The following is a 10,999-nucleotide window of genomic DNA, read 5'->3' on the forward strand; positions in this document are numbered from 1 at the left end:
AACACTGTACCTTTAATTCGAAGTGGGGAAAACTTCAGCCCAATAGAAACTGTGCTAGATAAGCAACCACCAATAAGAGTTTGGGGGAAGAACTTTGGAAACTAAATATGTAAAACTAAACTGTATAAATTGCTTGCCTGTTCAGGTATAGGGTGTGCTAGCTTTGTGGATTACCACCTAGCCCCCATCTTTGCACAAACATGAATTGGAATAAAATACCCCTGCTCTGTGTGTACATTGGCCTTTCGCACACCGGGTAAATGACCCACTTTTGGGACAACAGCAGTATTACACTAAGATGTCAGCAATTTGAGGCAAAGTTGAAGTTCTTTGCAAGACTGACATCTGAATTTAAGACAAAATGTGCTACAAAGTGCTACAAAGACAGCACTACTATCACCTGCATCCAAGAGGAACAGCTGAGGATCTCAGTATTTTTATTCAGATACTGTACACACAAAATACAACTTAGTAAGATTATGAACTTGTTTAATGAAACTATTTTGCTCCATTTTCAAAAGGAATGTCTTGTTTCACAGTTTAATGCATCTTAGCCTATTCCAAAGGATGCTATACATACACAAAGCAATGGAGGTAACTGTTGTGACTGAAGTGACAATTTCATGCAGTTAAAAAAAAAAAAAACACAAAAAACCTGCTGCATTTTCCAACATACTCTTTTCAGATGGTTCAAGCCAGCAAGGAATGGATTGCGTTATTAAAATAAATCAAAGATAAATTAGGCATTTTCTACTCCAGAATTTTTTTTAAATACAGAAACATTTTAAATGCTTAAGTTATCAATGATAATTGAATGTTTCACTGTTTCCATTATCATTCAAATAAAAATAAAGCTGTTACTCTATCACACTGTTAGAAGAAACCTTGACCATTAAAGCATCTATTAGGATAACAAGTAGTATAACTGCTTCTTGTAGAACATGAACGTATCTGCTCAAAATCTTACGGCACAGCCTCATGAAAAGCTTATTCCTAGAGTTACTACATTCCAGGACAGTACTGTTACTAGGTCTGAAAAAACACTTCTAGAAAAATCAGGAACTGAAGGACTCTAGTCTCCGAACTACTAAATTCTAATATAGGAATAACTAAACCTTCTCCTGCTCCTCCCTCCAAACAAAAGCACTGAAATACAGCTACAGCTATATACTCACCTCAATTTTAACTTGCTCTGCAGCACACTCCTTTGTTTCTCTTAATTACAACATATAACTACTCTTCTACCATCAACACCTTTTCTTATATTCTCCTTCAAATCCAAGCACAACTGGCACGAAAAGCAACATTACAAACTTCACAAGCTTGGCAAATCAATCACTTCTGAGAACAGAGATCAGCTGCAAGGTAAGACATTGTAAGCAAGAACTTTACACCCACAGTGCAGTAAGAGCTACCTGTAACAAACTGGAGAATCATCATTATAATGATTGAATTGTAGGGAAGAACGAACTCTATCAACTCTACTCCAGCAGAGGCCACATATTTATTACAAAGACTAGTTATGAAAAATGATTAATTATGAAACCCCAAAACAAGAAACACTCTTCACAACAACAAAAGTCTCTGCACACTACATGCCGTATTTCTTTCTTTTTAGTAACACCCCTCAATTTCTAGGAACAATTACAACACAAAGCCACATTACATAAAACTACTGGGTTAGACAAACTCCGTGTAATAATTCTGATGTAGTAACACTTTGCTCCTGTCACTCTGAAGATTACTCTATTTCTCCAAGGATAACCCAAGTAGCAACATGGATTCAGATCTGTTCTGCTGTATATACCTGAATATAAAGTCTGTGACCAAAGACGCTCACAGGATTTTTCTCAAAAAAAAAGTCTTGCAAAGACAATCTGATGCGTAATTTTCACTAAAGCCATAGGGATACATTTAATATTACAGTACTGATTTTCACCACCATGTTGGAACCTCATTTCTTATTTATATAACCACATCCTTAGTCTACATTTTTATTCACACTAATACTTAACTAATTTGGGGGAATATGGAAAGGTAAGAAAAATACTGCTGTATAACAAAAAAAAAAAATCCCCAAAACACAAGAAGAAACCCAAAACACAAACAAATCACACATCAGGAGACAAACCACAATAAGGAGCAGGAATCCACTTCTGCAAATACAGTGACAGCTGTAAGTTCTATCCTGACATACTTATTCAGACATTCAAATAATTTTATTAGAATCATAGAATCGTTTAGGTTGGAAAAGACCTTTAAGATCATCAAGTCCAACCGTAAAGCTAATATTGCCAGGTCCAGCACTGAACCATGTCCCTAAGCGCCACATCTACCTGTCTTTTAAATACCTCTAGGGATGGTGACTCAACCACTTGCCTGAGCAGCCAGTTCTAATGCTTGAGAATCCTTATGGTGAAGAAATTTTTCCTAATATCCAACCTAAACCTCCCCTGGTTCAGCTTGGGGCCATTTCCTCTTGTGCTATCACTTTTTACTTGGGAAAAGAGACTGACGTGCACCGTGCTACCACCTCCTTTCAGGTTCTTGGGGACCCCTTATCGCTCTCTACTCAGCCTCCTTTTCTCCAGGCTAAATGACCCCAGTTCCCTCAGCCACTCCTCATAAGACTTGTGCTCTACTAGACCCCTCATCAGCTTCGTTGCTCTCCTTTGGACACGCTTCAGTACCTCACTGTCTTTCTTGTAGTGAGGGACCCACAGCAGAAGACAGTATTCGAGATGCAGTCACACCAGGGCCGAGTACAAGGGACAATCACTTCCCTAGTCCTGCTGGTCACACTATTTCTGATACAAGCCAGGATGTTATTGGCCTTTCTGGCCACCTGGACACACTGCCAGCTCATATTCAGCCAGATGTTGATCAACAACCCCAGCTCTTTTTCTGCCAGGCAGCTTTCCAGACACTCTTCCCCATGCCTGTAGCATTGCATGGGGTTGTTGTGACCCAAGTGCAGGACCCAGCACTTAGCCTTGTTGAATCTCATACAACTGGCCTTGGCCCATCAATCCAGCCTGTCCAGATCCCTCTGTTAGAGCCTTCCTACCCACAAGCAGATCAACACTCCTGCCCACCTTAGTGTCATCTGCAAACTTACTGAGGGTGCAATCAATCCCCTCATCCAGGTCATTAATAAAGATATTAAAAAGAACTGGCCCCAATACTGAGCCCCGTGGAACACCACTTGTGACTGGCCACCAATTGGATTTAAGTCCATTCACCACAACTCTTTGGGCTTAGCCATCCAGCCAGTTTTGTTACCCAGCAAAGAGTATGCCTGTCCAAGCCATGAGCAGCCTGTTTCTCCAGGAGAATGCTGTGGGAAACAGCGTCAAGAGCTTTACTGAAGTCTAGGTAGACAACATCCACAGCCTTTCCCCTCACCTACTGCGCAGGTCATGTTGTCATAGACGGGTATCAGGTTAGTCAAGCAGAACCTGCCTTTCATAAACCCACGCTGACTGGGCCTGATCACCTGGTTGTCCTGTACATGCTGCACGATGGCACTCAAGGTGTTCCACTCCATAACATTCCCCAGCACCAAGGTCAGGCTGACAGGCCTGAGTCGGAAGTCACCCCACTAACTAAACAGGGAGTTCGCAATCCAAACGCAAACTCCAGTAGAGTCTGTAACAAAGAAAGCCAGAGGGAGCTTGAGGGGAACGTTTCTTATTGAGCAAATGAATTTCAATTTCTAGTATATAAAAAAAAGTGGGAATCTTATTCAAAGAAATAGCAGCAAAGCACAACCAAGGCATAAAACTCAATATATGACTCAGTTAGCTTAAAGTTGTCCTGGTTTCAGCTCAGGTAGAGTTAATTTTCTTTCTAGTAGCTGGTATAGTGCTATGTTTTGGGCTCAGTACAAGAAGAATGTTGATAACATAGGGATGTTTTCAGTTTGTCTAAACATTACTTAGCAACTAGTCAAGGATTTTTCAGCTTCTCACGGCCAGCCAGCAAGAAGGCTGGAGGGTCACAAGAAGTTGGGAGGGGACATAGCCAGGACAGCTGACCCAAACTGGCCAAAGGGGTATTCCATACTGTGTGACATCATGCCCAGTATATAAACTGGGGGTGGATGGCCTGTGGGGGGAAGGCCTGGGAAGGTGATCGCTGCTCGGGAACTAACTGGGCATCAGTCAATGAGTGGCAAGCAATTGCATTGTGCACCACTTGTTTTGTATATTCCAATCCTTTTATTAGTATTTCCATTTTAATATTGTTATTATCATTATTAGTTTCTTCATTTCTGTTCTATTAAAGTGCTCTTATCTCAACCCATGAGTTTTACGCCTCCCCCCCCTCCCCTGTTCTCTCCCCCATCCTTTTGGGTGCGGGGGGAAGTGAGTGAGCAGCTGCGTGGTGCTTAATTGCTGGCTGGGGTTAAACCATGACAAAGTGAAAGGACAATGAGACAAAGTAGGCATGTTTTAGCAATATAACTAAATTTCTGTATAAAAATTGTTTGTTTATTGGATTTTTTAACCCTATAAGAAAAATTATTGCTTAGTTCTAAAGAGATTCTTAGCTGAAGCCCTTTAAATGAAAGAACAGCAGCAATGTGGGATCTCCATAGCAGGGGTTTCAGAGAGGAGAAAAAGCTCATGTGATCCCGAGAACCTTTTTGCATTAATAAAGGGAAAGCCAACTCACAAAATTTATGCTTTCATGATTTCTTTGCACTCTTGTCACACAACAATGAGAAGTCCTAGTTTCCTTCCAGTTCCCTCCACATGCCAGTTACTACAAAAAGGCCAATCTACTAACAGCCAAATTCCGTTTTGTGAAACTCAGCACTTTTCAGAATCTATTTAAAGCAACCAACACTCATACCAGTAACTGCACAAATAAGAAAGCTTTTTATTGATATCCAACTTCCAGAAAAAATACACAATTTTCACTCAAAGTATTTAATCTATGTGTGAAAAGTTAAGCCTTAAGTGATGCCTTACTGTGTCACCAGAGTTCTATTACAGGATAAGAAAAAGTTCATCTCTTCAAAAAAACTACAGCATTAAAAGAAGCATCATTATACTATTTCACGCAAGCCTAAATTCTTTCTATTTTGAACTGTAAAGTCTACGTAAGGTCTCTGCTTCCATTAGAGGTTACTATTCTATCAATTTGCGGTTAAAATGCACCCCTGAAGAATAACACTACGCTTATGAAAGACAAATCAAAATGCTATTGGTCCTTAAACTCAAGGTCTTAGTTTACCATTTCAATTGAGAAATCAAACTACTTGTGCTCTAATACAACTGTATTTACTAATTTGAAAGATACTCTTGTCTACTGAACTTTATTTCTCACCTTCTGAAAATCCACATGGAAGTAATGGCATAATGAATTCTCTCTGACCTCAGAAAGCATTTATGTTTTTAAAATTTCTGATTTCCACTAGTAATGACTAACATTAAAGCCATCATCCTCTAAAAAAGACACAAATGAAGATACTCATGGAACCCAATTAATCTTTGGCAGTCAATTCAAATTAGCATATACTAGCCTTGTGACCATGACCAGCAAGCAGTATCAGAGGTACTGCTATAGCAGCACATGGAGATAACAAAACCAAACAAGTATTATTCTTTTTAACCTTTTTGCCAACTACCTACCTCTCCTATAACTGTCACTGAAACATAGCACCCCTGCTGAATATAGACCTCCAATACTTTGAGCAAATATTTACTGTGTAGTAGCTTTATCGCCCAGCTACAACCGATGCAACATAATGCAAACTTTCAACTAAAACTGAATGGCAATCATACAACCCAAGTTCTACAACAGCACAGCATGACTTGCCATTGAAATCACTATCACAGATTATTTTAACACTGTTTTAACAAAGTCATACTTGTAGCCATGATTCAAGTTAATTAGGATCAAAATCCCAACAGTGTGGGTTATTAAATATCAAAACGTTAGAAGTTATGTATGTGAATCTGAAGGACTCAAAGCTAAGACTATAAAGAAGTAGTGGTTTTGCTTTGCTCATACTGGTAATAAATGGATGATGAAAATAGTATGAACATTAACAGCAAACGACTAAAAGATCCATTTAAAGATCAGTTACAACTACTTCCCAGCTGAGTCCATGTACATTCCTTTAGTACAGTCATACTGCATTTTTAAACTTACAATGTAGACTTCATTGAAAGCTAAGGTCATAAAATAATCTTGATACTTTTTTTCTTCTAACATTTGTAATACTGATACTCTCATTAAAAGATGAAAAGTTAGCAGTGTATGTTTTATTCGTCAAGCTGGCTACCTACATAATTTCAGTCCGTTAAATCACTGCTTATTCCATCACTATCCTACAAGTTACTATAAATGATACTGTGAAAACATGGTACCTTGATACAAAGAAAAGAAAAAGAAGCATTGCTTTCTACTGTTGTGTTGACGTACAACAAAAAAAAGGATTCTTACCCTGCGTTTCAGATAGTGTGAGAGAAGACCACAGAATTACTGGATTTCTACTGTGTAATGCTACGAAACAACTTCTACAGCATAGTTTGAAAGTGGAAACAAGATGCACATTATCCTAAATCAGTGCTAAACTTTCACTTGCCATTCATGATATTTCAGAACAACTTGCTACCATAAAATATTTCCAAAAGCATATATATATGTAAATACCTGTGTGAATGATTGTTTATTGTTACTGAGCTGCTTGAACAAACAAGTTAACTACTATAAAACAATCCAAACTAAAGAAAAGAATGAATTTTCAGTCCAGCCAAAATAAAGATAGCCAAATCAAAATCTTCTTTCTTGATCATTACAGGATTAAGTAAGTTTTATTGTTAACTATGCTATTTAGTTTTAAATACAATCATAAAGGGATATAAATCCCTTACTCTAGAGATTATCTAGATATAAGAAGATTCTAGAAATAATCTAGAAGTCTTTATTGAAAGTAAATATATATATACACACACACACAACACATATATTTTTGAAAGCATACACGAGGTACTGTAAATACAAAATGCAGGTATTCATTGGGGCCAACAACTACTAGTTTAGCATTAATACAGACCAAAACAGAGTATCAAAAACTTTGTGCGTACATTGCAACAGCACATTGCTGATGGTATTCATTGTACATTTTAAAGAAACTGTAGTTGTGATGTTAGTTACTTTATGAACATTTTTGGCAACAGATGCCTAGGTATCAAAACTTGACATATGTCATGGTTTAACCCCAGCCAGCAACTAAGCACCATGCAGCTGCTCACTCACTTACTGCCTCACACACCAATGCCTAGTTAGTTCCCGCGCAACAATCCCACCACAGGCCATCCCCCCACCAGTTTATATACTGGGCATGATGTCACACAGTATGGAATACCCCTTTGGCCAGTTTGGGTCAGCTGTCCTGGCTATGTCCCCTCCCAACTTCTTGTGCCCCTCCAGCCTTCTTGCTGGCTGGCCACGAGAAGCTGAAAAATCCTTGACTTAGTCTAAACACTAGTTAGAAACAACTGAAAACATCCATGTGTTATCAACATTCTTCTCATACTGAATGCAAAACATAACACTATACCAAGCTACTAGAAAGAAAGTTAACTCTATCCCAGCCAAAGCCAGGACAACATACTTGAGCATTGATTTCATTGCATGGAAATAAGACACATGGTAAGACATGTTCTTATGTTCAACAGTGTTTCCTATTGCATTATTTAGAAATAAAATATTTCATCAACTATACCACCATTTGGATTTCCACAGTTGTGGGTTTTTTTTTTTCCTTTATACCCCTAAGTATAAACACCTTCTACCAAATAATTTTTTTTTTTTTTTTTGAAACCTAAAGCATCCAAGGAGAGCAAGTACTTGCAAGATCTTTCTCACTGGACAGAACTATTCTATAAATAGTCTTCACCGTAACTAAAGGAAAAAATACACATAAAGGAAGTTGAAGCTGAAGCATAACAATGATCTCATGACATTCACTTTAAAAGTAATGTTTCTTGCGTGCTTAGGATTGGTTGAATCCATCTGGCATACCATTTTTTTCAAACTCAGTTTAAAAATATAAGGTTAAAGCACCTGAATAGGAAAAATGTTCAGTTTCTCTGCATTTCAATTAGTGACCTAATATTACTTAACTCTTGCCATAGGCTTAACTTACCAAAATGTTAGCAGTTCTCCTGAAGCAAAGCTTTCAAATCTGTGTTTCTCCACTGGTCCGTAGTAAAATCTCCCTTGTTCAATCAGTACTTGGTAGAAGAAAGTACATGAAAACAGTTTCTGCAGAACCTTATTTTATTTTTCGGAAGTTAAAAGTTTCTATGACAGCTTTACCAAAAGGCTTGTCTTTCCAGTTTTAGAGGTCACTACCATCCTATTGTTTATTATGAAGGGGGTCAAGGCAACAACAAACAAGTCCATCATATAGTTTAGTACACTTGCATCTTCACTTCTCCATTACTCTGCAGTTACACAATGAAGCCGACATTTACAGAAATCTGAACTATTTTACTTCACACTCAATCACTTCTGAAGCCCTGTCTGAATGACAACTGAGGCTAGAATGACTTCAGAAACTGAGGCTGTAGTCACAGACACCTGTACAGATCCACCCCTCATTACAAGAGGTCAGAGAGGACACATAACAGAAGAAACAAGCCCTGCTAATACCGAGTTTTGAAGTTAGACTCATCTAACAGTTAGAGGAAGGTTTTTGCACGTCAAGGACTTTAAATATCTTTTCATACAAGACAGCAGCTGAGCTCTTCCTAAGACCTAGTCACTGGGCCTTAACCCTACTGCCTTCATATTCCAGTGGTATTTTAGCTACCGAATATCTGAATACTTCAAGGCAGATTTTGAAGAACAAAACCACTAAATGAAGTCAAATGGCATTATACTACCACACACACCAAAAAAAAAAAAAAAAAAAGCAAGCAAGCCACTGCTGGATTTGAGTAACACCCACGAGATCAGGCTCCTTCTGCCTGGGGGGCTGCAGCTACGGGACTCAGCCCTGTGCCGGCGCGGCGACCCGCCGCCGGGGACGAGGGGCAGGGGCGGGCGCCTTCAGGGAGGAGCGTACGCAAGCCTGAGCCAGACGGAACCCTGCTTCAAACCCGCCCGGGGCTGCCGCTAGCGGGGGCTGCCCGAGAAGGGCCCGGTGAAGCGGGCAGGGTCCACCGGGGCCGGCGCTCCGGCCGACGGCCACTCACCTGTCCGCCTTCCTCTCCCCGCCCGGCAGCGCCGCCGCGACTCCTCCGACGCCTCCCGCCGCTGCCCACACCGGCGCGGACCCGCGAGCTGCGCCTCCTCCCCGGGGCGGCGTGAAGGGGCAGCCAGCGGGCGCGCATACGGGGACAGCCGCTCCCCCTCCTCACCGGCGAGGGCCGGCCCCTGCCCCGTCTCCCCAGCTCCTCATATCCCCGCGGAGGGCTCCGGGACAGCCCGGCCTCCTCCCCAGCTCCTGCGCGGGCCCAGACCCTGCCCGGCAGCCGCCTCCCTCGGGCGCGCCTCAGCCGCGGCGCCGGGGCCCTCTCCCCGCCAGCCCGGCCCCCCCAAACGCCCGCCTCACTGGCTTCCCCTGACCTATCGCCCCGCCGCCATCTTGCCCGAGGGGAGAGGAGAGCGCGCAGGCGCAGTCGAGGAAATCCCGGCTGCAGGAGCGGCGCGCATGCGCGAAGGCGGGAGCTCCCCCGCACCCCTCTCGGTGGCGCACACCTGCCGCGGGGGGAGGGCCCGGCGAGGGCGGGGCGGCGGGTACCGGTCCCCCGCCGCCTCCCAGGCCGCCTGCCGCCTCCGTGGCTTCGGCTGCGGCGCCGGGGCCGGGCCCTTTCCCCGCACGGAGGCCTGGAGCGGGGCGGCGTTGCGCTGACAAGGCGAAGTCGCCGGGCGGTGAGAGCCCGAAGCAGTGCTCGAGTGGTTGCAGCAGAACAGAGGTACTTCCTGAGGGGTGGCCTGGCTCGACTGTGGAGAGTAATCTGCTGTCAGGTGTAGGAGAGACGGGCCAGAAACGCCACTCACCCTGGCAGAAAGCTGTGTGCCCACGGGCAGCCAACTATGGAAGCTGAAGGAAAAAATGGGATGTACCCCCTTCCTTTCTCTATGTGTTTATTCGGACCCTCAGCCAGCAGTCAGCCAGGCAGTTTCCCTTCACAGAAGATACGTTCCTCCCCGTCAGCCCGTGTTTGTCCATGCGCTCGGTGAGCTTTAGCATAAATGGTTCAGCCTCACAGCGAGAGAGGTCAGTGTCTCCGGTCTCTCCTTCTCAAGGTGGGCTCTGGCATGCCCTGGGATGGCAGAGATGCTTTGGTGGCCAGGCCCCAACTGTAAGGATGGGTTGTACACCACAACCAGTAGTTCTGGAGTTTCATAGCTGAAGTCCTTCACTTTTAGCTGAATGTCGCCTGGTTCAGGTGACTTTTTCCACTTCCAGGTGACGTGCTTATACACCCTGTATTTCCCTTACCTGTTTGGGCTCATGCTTCCTGTAAAGTTACTTCAGGTTGATACAGTTCTTCCGGCCTCCACAGTGTGAAGCCAGTGTGGGGTTATGAGTCCCCAGCACCCCCAGCTGCAGTCAAGGGCAGACAACGCTTTGAGCTTCTCTGTGCTAGCTTTGCCATCATTGACACACACTCCCCCCACACCCCTTTAGACTTTTGTCGTTAAGCAATCTCACCAGTTTCATAACTACCATCTTCCTTTTGATGTATGTAAAGACCTTTTTACTACTAGTTTGAGCATACTTTGCGAGGCGCTCTTCAAATCATTTTTTAGTCCTCTTCATTTCCTCCTTAGATTTGACCTGCAGTGCAGTGTTTTACAGCTTTCTGTTCTCCTCATTTGGGCCTAGACAGGTTCTGCCCCCTTGTTAGTATCAAAAGGAATTGCCTTGCCAAGCCCTCTCTCACTCCTCTTGGACAGAGATCATACTAGAGTCTGTCACAAGCTGCTGTCAAACTGCAAGTGTTTGTGAGTGTTAAACAGATACTTA

The 10,999-nt window shown here is 42.9% G+C and overlaps 1 protein-coding gene across 3 annotated transcripts in view; it reads right to left on the bottom strand.

Moving 5' to 3' along the window:
- APC (APC regulator of WNT signaling pathway) overlaps positions 1-9,608 on the bottom strand; it is a 107,363-nt gene extending 97,755 nt beyond the window's left edge. For 2 of the 3 annotated variants that reach the window (XM_041120934.1, XM_030004034.2), the window contains exon 1: positions 9,219-9,608. The gene's annotated coding sequence lies outside the window, so the exon portion shown is untranslated. Of the gene's footprint in view, positions 1-8,164; positions 8,228-9,218 lie in introns of those variants that run through there. The other variant, XM_030004036.2, reaches the window with a different exon arrangement.
- Positions 9,609-10,999: the final 1,391 nt, after the last annotated feature.

This window comes from Aquila chrysaetos, chromosome Z (assembly GCF_900496995.4).
Source record: "Aquila chrysaetos chrysaetos chromosome Z, bAquChr1.4, whole genome shotgun sequence".
In the NCBI taxonomy this organism is placed as follows: Eukaryota; Metazoa; Chordata; class Aves; order Accipitriformes; family Accipitridae; genus Aquila; species Aquila chrysaetos.